The sequence below is a fragment of the Equus asinus genome, chromosome 25, assembly GCF_041296235.1.
Source record: "Equus asinus isolate D_3611 breed Donkey chromosome 25, EquAss-T2T_v2, whole genome shotgun sequence".
NCBI classification, from domain to species: Eukaryota; Metazoa; Chordata; class Mammalia; order Perissodactyla; family Equidae; genus Equus; species Equus asinus.
This window is the reverse complement of record NC_091814.1, coordinates 23,365,693-23,381,883: the sequence shown is the minus strand read 5'-3', so window position 1 is coordinate 23,381,883 and position 16,191 is coordinate 23,365,693. Positions and strand designations below refer to the sequence as shown.

The following is a 16,191-nucleotide window of genomic DNA, read 5'->3' as shown; positions in this document are numbered from 1 at the left end:
GTTCTTAGCGTCTATTATTGTTCAAGTGACCGTATTTAATCCTATGCACTATCTTATTAGCCAGGTTTTATCCTTTTCCTTTTGAGGAAAAAAGCTCAAAAAGGTTAAAAAATACTCCAAGGTCACAGTCTAGGGAGGAGAGGAGTAAGCGTTAGAAACCAGTTTCGTTTGACCTCAAATTTTCATCCACGGTGAGTGTCTTGGTGTTATGTCTAAGATTTCTTTGCTTATTCCTTGTTCATGAGAATATTTCCATTTTTCCTTCAAAACCTTTATAATTTTAACTTTCACATCTCCAATTAACTCAATGTGTGGTAGAAGGTGGTTGTGAATATTAATTTATTTCTAAATAATTACTCACTCATTCTAGAGCTTTTTACTAAAAACATCTTTCATTATCCCAGTGAAGTGTCTTGGTGACTTTATTTTAAAAAATCAAATAATTGTATGTGTGGGAGTCAATTTCTTACACTCCGCTCTTTCACATGATACATTTGTGTGGCGTCTACTTCCACCCATACTATAGTGTGTTAATTACTGTAGCTTTAAAGTGAGTTTTGAAATCCAGTATAGTGTGTCCTCTAATTCTTTTGAAATCTAGTAAGTGTGTCTCCAGTTAATTCTTCTTCAAGGCTGTCTTGGCTATTACAGGTACTTTGATTTCCATATACATTTTAGAAATAGCTGGTAAATCCCCTCCCAATGCCTGCTACAATATTAACTGGAACAATCTTGATTTGACATTCTTACAATATGGAATCTTCCAATCTATGAAATTGATATATATTTTTCTCTTTATCTAGTGTTCTTTAATTTCTCTCAAAAACAGTTTTCAGGGATCTTCACTATATGTGTTCTTAGGCATTTAATGACTGTGAATTTGTGAATGTTAATCTCTATTGTGTTTTATTGAATTTCATTTTCTAAATACTCAGTGCTAATGTGGAGAAATACAGTACATTGCTATATGAATGCCACTGAGGTACAACTTAGGTACAATAGACCGCACCACTTTAAAGTACACAATTCGGGGCATTTCAGCAGCCGTAAACACTAATGAAACTACTGCCCCAATCGAGGTGCAGGGCATTTCGATTATCTCACAGCATTCCTTTGTCCCTTTGCAGTCCGTCACCCCCTCAACCCTCAGCTCCAGGCAACCACTGTCCTTACAGATGGCTTGGCCCTTTAACAACTTTATGCAAATGGAACCATACCTGTATTCTTTCATGTCTGCGTTCCTTCATGTAGCATAATGACTTTAAAATCCATCCATTTGTATGGTAGCGAATGGAAACCTTTTGGTGGTGAACACGATGTAGTATATACAGAAGTCAAGTTATAATGATGTATACCTGAAATCTATAAAATGTGACAAAACCAAAGTTACGTCAAGAAAAAATGAAAAATAAGAAATAATAAGAAAAGGACAGATTAACTTGCCTTTTTATTTCTGCAGCTGGCCAGGACACAGTCAGTAGCTGTGACATCAGCTGTTTCCTCTGGAGACTTTGGCAGTGTTGAGGGCTTGGAGCCAACATGGAGTCCAAGCACTGGTTCTGAGAGGCCGCAATCTGGCTGAGGTTCAGGGTCGTGGGTCAGGACAGGTCATCCAGCTGTCAGAAAAAGCAGAAGGGGGTCCAGGAAAACCACTGAGGTCATCTCTGGGTAGCACTGGCCACTTCCTCCAAGGAATCCACCACCACTACACTTCTCAAGACTTCCTGGTACTAGACCGAGAGCTCCGGGAAGTTGGGATAATTTTGATTCATCTCTGCGTTCATGACCCCTAGCACCGACTCAAGCACTCGAGGAGGCTCTCAGCAACATTTGTGCAACGGACTGAACAAAAGCGGCTGCAAGTCGTCAGTCATCTCAACAACACTCCTGTCCCCAATGTCCTGTCAGGGATGCTCTGCTTTCTCCCAAGATGTAGCAAATCACCTTGCTTAGGATGGGGTCTGCCCTACACTCTCCATGTCTGAGGACACTCACCTGTGGTGAGCTCTGATGAAGAACGGACTGTCCTGAGGGATTCCTGACAATGGTTCACTCTGTCATTAGGAAGAGATGGCCTTGGCCTACCCTCCCATCATCTGGGCTGCCGCAACTCCCCAGTTGAGACCACCTATCATTTTGTTGAAACCATCTGTTCGTGTTCTTCCTCTCACTGCTTTGATTTCCTTAGGGAAATATTACCAATAGGCGAACTCCCAGTCCTTATCACAGCATAAGGAAAATGAAGCACTCAACAAATATTTAAGAGATATTGTGGCTAAAGCTTTATTCAACTATAAATGCAAAAGAATATTACTATCACTGCTTCAGATGCAAGGGTCCCATTACCCTGGCCCCTCCTGACTCGAGGGCACAACTGCTTAAGGTAAGAATGGACATCTCCAACCCTTCTCCAAACACCATTTATCCCTCTAAGCCCACATTTACTTGGAGGGCGTCCACTGTGAGGGCAGCACTGAGGTCAAGGCTGGGGGGTCTGGCGAAGAGCCTTGGGGGTGCCTCCCTCCTCCTCTTGGAATTGGTGCTCCCCAGCAGGAGAAACCAAACCTGATCCATCCTTGGGTCTCCCTGGCTGTTGCACAGGTTCCCTGTGGAGTAAGTTACTCTCCCAGTCCTCACTGCTCAGCTTAGGTTGCTCCTTGAGGAGTGGAGGATGCTGTACTCATTCCTCAGTGTCCCTTGATTTCTCTGAACTCAACTTGTCCTTATTCTCACCTCCTTTGCCAACGCACCTCCTCCACCAGCACCTTAATCTTCTTTGGGTTATCATCATCCTCCAAGCCTGCTGACTTTCTTTCTTCCACCTGCTCCCTCAATTCCGTGTTTTCAAGATGTGGTCTCAGCTCAGGCTCCTACAGGAGACACACAGAGAAGGGACCAAGGCCAGGTCTCACCCGCAGTTCCCAGGGCACATTCCACACACATCTCAGTCTCCCACGCACTCAGAGAAAACTGAACAGGAAGGGACATTGGAGAATTTGACTAACAACCTTATCTTACCGATGGGGAAAGTGAGGCCCAGAGGGAATAGGAGATTTTCCCACACTCCCTCAACGCTTGACAACAGCAGAGCCCCCACATAAGCCTTGGTCACAAGCTTCCCATCCAGAGTGCCTGCCACACCCTCCAGGAACCCACGGCTGAATTTCAGGAGCCAATGGCTCAAACATGAGGATTTCCACTCTTCAAACAAAAACGGCTGAAGAACCTTTCCAGGGACAAATCTTTTACCACAGTTCTTTAGTCCTATTATTAATATTCAGTCAGTTTTCACACCTGGCTGACACCATGGGACCAAGGAACACAGAAATATTAAATAAAATTTATCACAGCCAAAATTAAAATCTATTTATATGATTATCTGTAAAACGTCTGGCTCTCGTGACAGAAGCTCATCTTCCAGAGAGCGGGCACTCTGTCCACCCGTTCGCCCCATCTCCCCAGTGCCTGCACAAGGGCCTGACAGAGAAGCCATTCAGTAAATATTTATCAAATGGGTAAATAACAGTTTCCAAGAATAACTAACCCTCCCTGATGCCTTCTACTCCAATCACATTTCCACACAAATCCTATTCCAGGTGTGAGCGGAAGCAATAAAGACACAGCCTGAGGAAAGGCAGCGGAAGATTCAAACACCAGCTCCACCGTGGACCACACATGCTTCAGTGGATGATTTCATTGCCTGCTTTGAGCACGTCTATCCCCTGTACAAGAGAGAAGAATGTAGAATGTAAAGTCCAGAAGCTGGATTGACCACTACAGTTTTGGATGATTGAACGTGATATCAAGCAGCAGACAGGGCTCTAACCCCTGGGCACCAGCTGCAGAGCTAAAGAACCCCTACGTCAGAGTCAACGCGGTGCTTGTTCAAAACTTATGGGGACAAGGCCCAAGAAACTACATTTCAGACAAAAATTCCAAGGAGATTCTCATACAAGGAAAAAGCCTCATCATTTAAAAATTTTAAAAAGCCTAGGATGGAGACTCTGAGACTCCCATTGGTAAGAAGAATGACTCAGCTTTGAGCACAGCAAGTCCCTTGTCCAAGGTCACCTTTCAACGGGAAACGTCCTCGTGTCCAGGAAGAGTTCCTAAGTGATGTGGGACGCAAAGAGGACTCTGCTTCCCAGTCTGGACTTTTAGCGTCTCCCTTGTCCTTTGATTTTCTCCTCTGCTCTGATCACTGGGGGATGTCAGCCCTCATAGGGGTCATTTCTTGATGAAGACCTCTGTTATTTTAGCCTCCTCTTGGAGAAACATATGGCAGAGGTCAATTCTGGGGCTCCACAGAGCTAGGCTTTCTCCTAAGCCACCTTGGTGAGCTGAAAGATGCCGTGACTGCTAGAAATCATATTAATAAAGAGGGACAGGGATAAACAGCGGATCATTTGGGCAGCCTCTCAGGTGACATAGAACCACAACATGATCAATATCAGACCTACTCAGGTGGGGAGGACATACCGACCAATTCTGTCAGCAGAGAGCGCAGCCACATCATTCTAGAATTCTGATCCACAGAACTGTGAGACAACAAATGTGTGATGTTTCACACCACTGTTTTTGTAATCTGTTAATATGCATCAATAAGGAACTAATTCAGATACTTACCTCTACTCTCCTGACTTTTCAATTTTCAGAAACATGTATGCTAATCCCTATAAAGTAAAAAATTCAAAGACCACAGTAGAAATGGTGTGCTCACTTCAGGTGACTATTCCCAAGCCCTTGTAATGGGAACACACTATGAAGGGTATTTCAGGTACTGGACGAACGTCTCTTTCACGTTACCAAGCAGACCTCTAAAAGAATAAAGAGGATACAACACTTAACTCCACGTAACATTGTCTACGAATCCATCAGCTGTCTCTGTTTCCTACTGCAGATTATGTTTAGCTCCTTGTTCTCCTGAACTCACCAGACAAGGTGTTATAGCAAGTGCCAGTTACCAGCATGGGCGAACCAATTCAAGGAGAGCAAGAGAGCCGCCGCTAGAGTAAGTTCCCCAAAGTCCTTTGAATGCAATCTCCCCACTTATTTGGACTGGGAATACAGAAAAGATCTATTTTTTAAAGTCTCATTCTAATGAAAATTCAAACGTCTCTGTTTACCAATTTGTATTTTTCTCAAGCCCCATCGTGGAAACCTCACTTTTCAGAATGACTGAGTTCCCAATTGCTCGAGCCTGGCCTGTCTGTCAAGGGAAGTTAGGTAAGCCCAACCTCAAACCTCTCCTGTGAACCAGCCCCTCACCCTCAAAATCCAGAACAGCGTGTGAACCCACAGGCAGTAGCATCCAACAAGTAAGAGGGATATGTTTGCACTGCTCTTGGCCCAGATCATCTGAGAGAACACAGCAGTCAGAAAACAGAAGAGCATAGAGAAAAATCATATTGATTTCAGCTTTTCCAGGATGTCAGATAAGTTATGCCAATGAGAGTACTTACTGGTTAAATCTCTAAATAAGGGGTTAATTGTTGGCAAAAATAAGTGATAGGTGTTGGCAAAAATAAATGCTATCCAGTGTTGGCAAGAGGGTGGAGACAAGAATATTCTCCTAAATGATTCGGAATACGAATTGGTAAAGCTTCGCTGCAAGGCCATAGGGCAGGAATAAACAAAAATTAGGTATGTACAAACATATTTCTAAACTGAGCAATTCTCTTTCCAGGAGTATATACTAGAGAAACACTTACACAGGCGGTGATGGAGATGTATAAATACAGATCTACACAGGTCCACTGCAGCACTGTTTGTAAAAATAGACACTGGAACCAATTTCATGTTCCTCAGTTGGAGAACCTTGACTCGTCACACTCCATCCACACCCTGAAAGGGCCCGCAGCTGTTCAAAAGAACAAGGCAGATCAAAGAAATGCTGATAGGGATGGAAGGCAAGAGCTACTATGTGCTGAGTACTCACTATGTGCCAGGCTCTGGGCTCCATGCTTCACCTGCACGTCTCCTGTAAACCTGGGACAAACCAGGCAGGAAGAACTCCTATCCGACACATGTTCAAAGGAGAAATCGAGCCACAGACAAGTCAAGAAACTTCGTCAAAGTCACACTGTTACCCAGCCAGGTTTGCCCCTACAGCTTGTGAGACTGGAGTGTTCTGCCTTCTTCTCTATTTTAGGGATTTCCAGTGAGATAGAAAATACCAGCTTCCGCTGCTCAGCTGCACTGCTCTGACACACAGCCTGACTGTTTAGTTCTCCTGTCGGAAATCACCTCAGACGTAGAACATCAGCCTCACACAAGATTACTCCGAAATCTAGATAAAAATGAGACAAAACAATGCTACCTCATAATTCTGTCCAGGCACAGACAAAGGCAAGGTCACTGTGCAATCTACAAAATCCCAAATATCCTCCTCTTTCCATAGGAAATGACTGTTACCTCTTTACTCCAATCATAGAACTGCCCGTGCGGACCACACTATTCACTAGGGGGCACACTCTGCTTCCTCCCATCCTCCCCAAATCACCCAACTGAAGCCCAAGTCCTTTCATAGGTTAGACCACGGGGTGTGTTTTTTCTGGCTGCAAGGAATAAAAAATGCAACTTGTCCAATAAGACATGTCTTCCTGATGGTTTAACTTAAGGGTATTGACATCAGGTTTCCAGAAACGAGCAGCTGTAAAAACCCAGCCTTGGGAAGAAAGATTATTCACACAGTCTGTAAGAAACGTAGGCTCTGGAACTCCAAAACTTGCTGTTACCCCTAAAACAAAATTCTTTCTACCAAAACCCTTCAGTAACTAACATGAACCTTGCAAGTTCAAGCAGGATTTTTCCACGTCTGATTTAAAGTACGGAGATTGAGGATAAGGTTGAGAGACAAGCTAGTTAAGAGAGAATGTGCAGCCCAAGCATATCTGAAAAGAACCTGGAATCGGTCAAAACCCAGTATGACCAACTGGGCTTGAACCACCAACGCTTCAGTTAAGAGATGAAGGAGCTCATGGATTACCCAGCTGAAGGCAGGCACTGATCCTCTAGACAACGTCTCTCTAGCCCCAAGCTTCCTTAGCCAGGGCTCTTCTGCCTTGGCACATTTGGCCAGCTCCAGAGAAAGAGCCCAAGAATCCTGTGGACATATTGTAGCTACCATAACGTGATATCATAAGAATTGGAATTTTTTGTTGGTGACAAAGTTACAGTACTCTCATGTACCCACATTCAAAAGGAAGTGATTTCACTCATATGTGGGAGATAAACTAACAAACTCATGGATACAGAGAACAGACTCTTGGTTACCAGAGGGGAAGAGGATGGAGAGAGGGCGAAAAGGGTAAAGGGGCACGTGTGTATGGTAACGGACGGCGACTAGGCTTCCTGTGGTGAACACGATGTAGTCTATACAGAAGTCAAAATATAATGATGTACACCGGGAATTTACATGATGTTATAAACTAATGTTACCAGAATAAAACAATTAATTAAATTAAGTGTTAATTTCTTAAAGAGATTAATCAAAATAAAGATATTATCCCACCCAATTTAAATAGTGTTTTAGAATGTTTTTCTCTGGATCCTGTAGCAAAGGCCTTTACCTGGTTTTGGTGCCCAGCAGCCGAGGCCAAAGGCATGGAGGACTTCGCATGCTCTGTGGGGTCTCCTGCCACAAAGGTGTGTGGCCCTTCCCTCCCTGCCTCTTCCCACTAAACTGTGGGATGCTGCTCCCAATTCCTTCTCCGTGGTGAGCTTGTGACTGTGGTAACAGCTCTTTGTTCCTGGAAATCCTGTTCCTCAAACCTGGACTTACCAGACCCGCCTTTTGCGAGTAGCTTTCTTCCCCTTTTAGTCCCTTAAAATTTTTGCTCTGATCTCTAGCATACGTCCTCGGCATGATCCTGCAAATCTTTGTTGTTGTTGTTCTTACGCTACTATTGTGCTTTTCATTTTCAAGAGCTCGAGCCCGTTTTCAAAGTTTATCTCTGGATGAAGAGAAAACAACGGACACGAGGCCTTACCTTCCACAGGCAGCCTAAACCTGGAGGGTGATGGACGTCACTTCCTGTTATGTCTGCTGACCGCCATTGGCTGGGAGGGTAGAGTGGGCGGGGAAGTTGTGCGCAGGGGGCGGGGCATGGGCCGGAAGGAAAGTAACGCCGGCGCTGTCCTGCGTGGGGCGTGTCTCATGTGGATGACGCGGCTCCGGGGCCAGCTGTTTAGACGTCCGTTACTCCTGCTCTAGGAGACTTCCTGAGCCACTGGGACCGAGTCAAGGACTGTTGCATGAATTTGAGTGCAAGTTCTGTGTAGAGGAGCTCTGGGGGGCTACAGGGGGCAGGGCGGTGGGGGTGGTTCTAGAGAAGGTGAGTGGACGGCGTAAGGAATGTAAGGGTATGCCAGGGCGGCAGAAAGCAAGTTTTCAAATTCCCCAGATATCCCCCAAATGGCTGTGCTTCCTCAGGGTAAGCTGGTTCGATTATCCCTCATATTTTCTTCTCTCTGCCATTTTCCTGACTCTACCACATTGACTTTGTAATATGTGGTGGGGAGTTACGGTGTATGGGTTTTATTCTATTTGGGAGTCCAGGAGAGCTGCCTTGATCCCGAGCTTCTAGCTCCGTTTTCTACTTTTTGGTTCTTCCCCATCTGTTCTTCCTTCCTTTCAAATTTACCACTCTAGCTCTTCCGCTGACTCCCTGCTGTGGACAGTGAGGTTCTCTCCTGTATGTCGCGCGAAGCCTACCACAGACTTTAAAGGAGGAACAGCCTTGGCCAGGTCCATTGTCTCCACTGTCTGCTGCTTTGCTACTGTTGGTGTCAGCTGTTGTTTTTCCCTTTGTTGTCTCTCCGGGAGGGAGTGTGTGTGTGTTTCTCCCATGTGCTTCCACGGAGGGTGAGCTTTTGGGGACACCTGAGAAAGTGGCTGCTGGGAACCTCAGGCCATCTTCTGTAGGTTCTGCCTCTTTTCTGGCTGTATGTTCTTTCCCAGGTTGTTGACTTCTGTTGGAGGCCACCATCCCCTCACCTCTGCATTTGGGCATTGCTTGTCTAAGGGCTCTGAGATATTTGGAATGTTCTGGCAATCCTGCCCTTGAGGAGCTCTGCCCAACGGGCCCACATAATCCCTGGGGGTAACTGGGAAGTTCCCTTCTCTGCCATGGTTATCACACACACTTCCTGCTTTGAAAGCCTCCTCGAGTTAGGAAAATTCTCTATTCCTACCTCTACCCCAAAAAGCTTGGCACTTCATTCCATGGCTCTAGAATGCACTGGGTTCCAAGCTCCTCAGAGATACCACTGTTGGTCCAGGGACAATAGGTCAGGGCTGTGGTTGCCAGCATTGTCTCTGTCAGACGTGGCCTCCTCCAGTCCTGGTGCCACCACTGGTCTGGTTGGGACAAGGGGCTACATCCTATGATTTCCTCGTGGGTCACGTGGCTGTAATGGTGCCCCACACCTCACAGTGTTGTGCAGATGAAGATAACCCAACTGCTCACTTAGCATAGTTTGTGCTTCCTGGCATGATGTACATTGACAGAATGATATTTTTTCTTTAATTGTGTAACACAATATGCAGAAGGCTGCATAAAACATAAATGTATGGCTATAAGTTAACATAGCCCCCAACTAGATCAATACCTAGAACATACGAGGCTTCCAGAAGCTTCCCAAATGCCTCTTCCTGGTCACATCTCCCTCCTTGGCCTTAGCAGTAACCTCAATCTTATTTTCGTGATGTTTCATTCTTTGTTCACGTATTTTGTAATTTTGTTTATTACACACTCCTCACAGGTCTGGATTTTAACCTGTAATCATATAGCATATATTCTCTCATGCCTGGCTTTGTTCACTAAGAATTATGGATTTAACAATCATCAGTGATTCTTCCATTGTGGTTGCTAATGAAATAGACCACAATTTAGTTATCCATTCTATTGATGGTGGACATTTTGGTTGTTTACAGTCTGTGGATCTTTCACACAACAAGGCTATGGTCCTTCTTGTGCAGGTGTCCTGGGCACGGTAGACTACACAACAAAGAGTGGAATTCTGGGGTCCTGTGTTATGCCTACCCAAGACTTCTGAGGAAAAAAAGAAAAAAGAAAAGAAAATGTATAAAGCAAAGCATGCTGATTATCCAATTCATATGAATGGAATAAAACAAAACTGAATGCAGGTGATGTATTGGATATATAGATGGAAGCTTACATGTTAAAGTACTCATCAGTGTGTTTTCTGTGTCCCTTCTCCCCGCTCATTCAAGGTTGATGTCTTCACAGATCCAACTGGAATGAACTGGGATGGCTGGATTCAGTTCAGCAGGGGGACCCATGACTCCATGAGGAGACCTGGCCCACACTTCCTCTTCTCCTGGGAGGTGTTTATGCTTTGGACTCTCCAGAACTACAAGACAAGGCTTGGCAAGTAAAGGCCTGGAGAGCCGGTGGTTGGGAGGGGACAGTCCTGCTCTGGGTGAAGGACTTGGGCCTAAGCTTGGGGAGACTGAGTGGAAAAGGAAAGAATCCTCAGGATCAGGGCGTGGGAGGAGGAATGAGAGGCTGCTCCTGTGGGTAGAAGGGAGGCTGGAGGAGGAGAGACCAGAGTCGGGGGGCGGGGGTGTGTGTGTGCAGAATCTGGTAAGGGGGAGTTCCAGAGAGACAGGGGCTGCCATTCTGGGGCCAGGGAATTGCATCTTCTTGGCATTGAGCTTTCCATCCTCTTCTGCTTCCTCTTCCTTTTGCCCCTCTTCCTCCTCCTCTGCCCCTCCTACTCTTCCCACATCCTCCCTCTCCACCCCCTCCCCTTCCTCCTCCATCTCATGATGGCACACAGGGGGCCATAGGGATCCACACCAGAGGCACAGGAAAATGTTTGAATTTATTTTAAAATCAGATGAAAAGCAGTGTTCTTTTAGGTCAAAGACAATGTTTTAACATATAATAGTAATAATACATTTTTTTATACCAACAGTGGTAGAATATACTTTTTAATGGTTTATGCATGAAGGGACCCATGAAGACAAAGTGCCCAGGGCCCTCAAAAGTTATAATGTGAATTATGTACTTGGTGTGCATGTATAGTGAATTTTACCTGAAAGTAAAGACCTATACAGCAAACCAAACAAGGGAGAAGGACTCAGCAGTTGTAGTGCAAGTCCTTTGTCCCTGGTGGCTTCTGGCAGGAAGCTTCGCTCCTTCAGAGAAGGGATCCTACCGGGAGGGCCCAGAGTAGATTCCTCCATCTGAACCTTTAGCTCCTTCTGTCCAGCTCTGGTTTATCTCTTCTCATCTTACTGCTGGAGGTTCTCAGCACTCAGGGGAGGATTTCTGTTGTTGTTGTTGTTGAGGAAGATTGGCCCTGAGGTTACCTCCATTACCAATCTTCCTCATATTGCTTAAGGGAAGATTCAGCGTGAGCTTAACATCTGTGCCAATCTTCCTCTCTTTTGTCTGTGGGGTGCTTCCATAGCATGGCCTGATGAGTGATGTGTATGTCTGCACCCAGGATCCGAACCTGTGAACCCCGGGCAGATGAAACAGAGCATGCGAACTTAGCCACTACGCCACCGGGCTGGCTGCCAGAATATTTTCTTGGAAGAGCATAGTTACTGCCTCTTCTATGGAAAGAGATGACGAAGAGACGCATGAGGCATCTTATCAATGACCCAGTTTTCTCCAGATCCATGTGGATGAGCTGAATGGAAAGAATGGTTTAAAGATGTCAGGTCGCTAAAGAGGCCCCATCTGAACATGGTCCCACAAAGGCAGCTCCCAAGAGAAGAGCCAGCTCTACTGCATGGCGTCTGGTTAACCACTTCCTTAGTCATATGGGCCCTGGAGATGACTGTAGGTGGGAGGCAAGGAGAGATACAGCCTTGAGGAGGAAGAGGAGGGTCCCAAAGTGGGTGGGAGGAGAAATAAGTGAACAACAAACCGATCTATTGAAAACAAAGTTGTTCTTAATAACGCTGGAGGTGAGGAGGCTGCGATTCTTCTCTTCTGGTGGAAATAAGGTCCCCTAAAATGAGGTCATCTGGAAGTCAGGAAGCTTTATCAGACCCCACACCACCGTAGAGTCGCTGACCACAAAGCACAAGGCTCTCTATGCTGGAGCTCCAAGGCTGCCCTGATCCTCTGTGAAGGTCTCTAAGGAAGGAGACCATCCTTCTCAGCCCCTTTCAGCTTTTGGCTTCCCTGTGCTGATCCTTCCAAACAGTTTCTCAAATCTGAGAATTTCTCCTTGTTCAGGCTTGGAGGTGCAGAGAAAAACATTGAGGCAGCCACATTTCTCAGCATCTTTCTTTTACTGAGGCATCTATTGAGGTCATGCATCCATTGAATTGTCCTCGATGCTTCTCCTCAAAGAATTATGTAAAACTTTACTCATTTTTCTTTTACTCTCTACCAATTTTTCATTCCCTTTGAAGAGTGTGGAGTCAATTTGAGAATATACTCTACTTAGCTTGTGATAAGTTAATTCAACCAAAGATATCTATCCCAACCACCTGTTAGTATTATTCTTAACATATCCCATATAATGTTGACTCCATTTCCCCCCACAGCAACATTTTGGGTTTCATATAACTTGAAGTGAATTTTGGCATCTCCATCTACTTACTTCAACTTCCGTTGATATGTGTAGTTTGTTTTGATTTTTACTTTCTATAAAAATTGAATTCTGTGTATGTAACTTACGAGTTTCATTACAGTTCCATAGGATCTCTTCTACTTGTCAAAGGCATATAAAAATTTCACATATATCTGCATGAATACATGTAGTAAATCAGATGATGTAATTGTATCTGCCTTTGGACAAGCAATATATTCAACAGGAGTGGATGGAAGGGCAGTTTCTGTGCAACAGTGTTGCCGGGTCTGCCTGTGTAGGCACACACCAGTGACCTATGTTTGTGTTTGTCTGAAGTATGTGGGAAAATACAGGCCCTGACCAGGCGCAGAAAGAATATACGCCACACATGTACAGTGGTGTTTAGTGGCACAGCAGCTGGGGTCAGGAAGAGAGGTGTGGCACGAGACAGAGTCATCTCCTAACGTACATCCTACCCACAGTTGGTGAGACTGAAATGTGGGACGTCCTCCTGATATGTGTGTCTCTGTAACTCTGCTGGGATTGTCTAGGCTGGTGGTTTCACAAGGGTGACGATGGCCACAACCTCCACGTGTTCCATTAAGCTTTCATGACTGAGTGAAGGAAGGACCGGGCAGATGACTTTTCAAAGTTGGGACCCCACCTCCATCACACCCCCATACAAACTGCAGGATGATGTTGCTGTGTGAGGGAGCTCAAAAGCATATTCTGTCGCAGGAAAAAAAGTTATCCAGATGCTTCTTAAACTGAGGTCATTGAAACCTAATAAAAGTTAAGAGACTAGCCTAAAGTCATATTGCAATGATTTCAAGTGCTATTAAAAATATCCTTAATACCAATGTCATACATTGAGTAATTATGTATCAAGCTTATTAAAAATCTCTGAGGTCCTAGCCAGGACTTCCTCAGTGGCGAAAAGCTAGTTTGCAGACTGATGATTTATTTTTGAGTTGCTTGTACAATGGGAACCATTTTCTCAATACAAATCAATTAAGATAGTCTATATTCTGTATAAAAACGTTACAATGAATCGAGAAATCACATGTTCTCTAGAAAAAAAAGGTAGAGAAAGAAATATAGTAAATACAATGTACTGTGCATGGTTAATATGGGCCAAAAGATATGGGTGAGTTTAGGATATAAATATGAAGAAGAGAAAGAATATTTATATTAATTTATATTTATATTCACCCAACGATTCATGATGATAATGATTTATAACACTGAATTTAAAAAATACACGAGTCCACAGTGATAGTCAAAACAAAAGTTTAATGCTATGGAAGGGGGAGGTAATGTGCTTTTTCAGGGCACAATGCCAGCAAATACAAGTTTATAGGAAAGACCGAATTAGAAAATTTTCAATGTACAAATATGATTATGATAATTGACACACAGGAGGGGTCATTAATGGATGGTAAAATTTTTAGAGAAAGATCTTTAGAAAAGAGGATATTCACACACTCTCAAAGTACCACTCACCAAATTACTTACTCATTATAGAAAGGAAAAAATGTGCCCTTACAATGAACAGATCTCGTAGGCCCCTCCATAACAACGTGTCCCATACTAGTACGGCAGTCACAGAGGTGGACACACCGGACATTCTTAGTCTCCATGTGGGCTCCACTAGGAAGCACCCAGCACTAACTATGTAGGGCTCTTGGCAAGAGGGTCAGCCTGAGCTTAGTCATGAGGAAGTGGTCAGACCAGTACACAATGTAGACCATTGAACCAGACAACTGTCCTGACCTCTACAAACAAGGCAATGTCACCGCCACCAAAAACAACAAAAGGTGAGGAGAGGTTTTTGGATCCAAAGGACTAAAGAAATCTTTTTAGTTGTTTAGCACCCCAAAAGTCTCTTCTCCTTTTTGTTATCTCATTTGTGGTGACGTTGCCTTGTTTGTAGAGGTGAGGCCAGTTGTCTTGTGCAGTGGTCTAAATTCTGCATTTGTCTCAGGACTACCTCATGACTGAATTCAGGCTAAACGTTGTCAGCAAGAGCACTGCATAGTTAGTGCTGTCTGCTCCTCGCACAGCCCAGCTGGTGGCACAGAACGCCTGGTCTGTCATGTTGTCTTCCGCCAGTTGCTCCTGATTCCGCTGATGTGCAGGATGGGAACTGAGAGCAGCAAGGGTTAAGGTCTCTCATAACCGTGTGTGGGTCTCCTCAGTGACTTAGTGCAGTTGGAGGCCGAAGGGCTGGGATTTTTCCTGTCAAACCAGCCTTTGCAGTAAAAACCTTGGGGAGTGCTTTGTGGTTGTGATGTTGATCTTCAGCATAGGATCCCATCACTGTTCTGTTTGGGTTTTAAATTGATTTGCTGTTTTAGAATTTTTTCATCAAGTGAAAATGGTACTTTTTGTGATGTGGTTTCTTTCAAATCAGTAATATCTTTCCTTAGTTCCAGAGATCTTGGTATCTGAGAGAGAGAAAGAGAAAATAAAAATGAAATGTGAAAATGGACAGACAGCTGCCAAGTGAACCCTGCCTGGCTCTGGCACCACTGTCGACTCCTAGAAATCTGGAAGCTGCAAGGTCTGCTTCTCTCCCTACTGGGGCATGATGCGGACTTTGGTCATGAATGACTGTCTTGGCCAGGAAATAGCTGCCACCGTGGGAACAGCAACCGGGCAGAGGCAGACATGCGTCCTCCGCTGGGTGACAGAAAAAAGAGAGAACGGGAGAGTGCACGCCATCCGCTGACAGATGAGCACACCTCTGGCATCTGACTGCACGTGACCACACAGGAGAGAGACCACAGAATTGGCCCGTCTGAGGACCACGGTGAGAAACACAGAGCACTCTGGGAAAGGGACGCTTGGCGGTTGCGTGCATGGGGGAAACGGGGATAGTCAGCGCTCGCTGAATTCCCTCGATCGGAGATGCCCAGATGGCCCCTTCCAATGGAGTCCCGGGATTCTTCCGAGTTACCTGCAACACAGGCCGTCTTGGATGCCCCCGTCGTCCTCCGGATCGGTGTGTTGGCCTGGAAGGAAATTCGCACGGGGCCAGTCACACTAAGCAGATCCCCACTCGACCCTTGGGAATCCAGTGTCCAGTCCCAGCCCAGGGACCTCCACATCCTCAGTGTGACAACGGCAGACGGGAAGAGCAATCTGCCAGGAGACCTCAGGCGGTGTCTCGTGAAAGCGCCGGCCTGGCTTTCCTGAGCCAGCGGGCCGCGTCTCCCCGATCGGGGAGGCCCTCAGCCCAGGATGCTCTCCCGAGTCTGGGAAAACAGCCAAAGAGGCGTGGGGCTCACGCCTTCTGGGGCACCAGCCTAAGTGCCTGCTCGCACAAGTGCCGCGCTACTCAGCCAACTCTGCGCAGGGACACTAGTTGTGGAGGCTCGAGTCAAACTCATCACCTGAGGGGAGAAGGCCGGCTGCACTCTACAAACCCTGGCATCCAGAGGCATCGTCGCCCCCTGCTCCGCAGAAACACTGGCCACCCTGTGGGCCGGGAGAAGGCCAAGGCATGGTACTGGTACAAAAACAGCTGCACAGATCAATGGAACAAATTTGAAAGCCCAGAAATAAAACCACACATCTATGGACAGCTTATCTTTTACAAAGGAGCTGAGGGCATACAATGGAGAAAAG

General features: G+C 45.5%; 2 long non-coding RNA genes across 3 annotated transcripts; one reads left to right on the top strand and one right to left on the bottom strand.

The window, feature by feature from the left end:
• Nucleotides 1–1,449: 1,449 nt before the first annotated feature.
• On the bottom strand, nt 1,450–6,281 carry LOC123280656 (uncharacterized). Its single transcript, XR_006519754.2, has 7 exons — nt 5,939–6,281; nt 5,712–5,860; nt 4,627–4,817; nt 4,480–4,538; nt 3,545–3,722; nt 2,734–2,870; nt 1,450–1,616 (listed from the first exon to the last, which is right to left on the bottom strand). It is a non-coding gene; the product is annotated as an uncharacterized lncRNA (long non-coding RNA).
• Nucleotides 6,282–8,166: 1,885 nt separating this feature from the next.
• LOC123280661 (uncharacterized) lies at nt 8,167–15,008 on the top strand. 2 transcript variants are annotated; one of them, XR_011498102.1, is made up of 5 exons: nt 8,182–8,435; nt 8,654–8,749; nt 9,983–10,150; nt 10,254–10,394; nt 11,479–15,008. It is a non-coding gene; the product is annotated as an uncharacterized lncRNA (long non-coding RNA). The 2 variants fall into 2 exon arrangements; XR_006519771.2 differs by lacking the exon at nt 8,654–8,749 and having other exon boundaries at nt 8,167–8,435.
• The last annotated feature ends 1,183 nt before the right edge of the window (nt 15,009–16,191 follow it).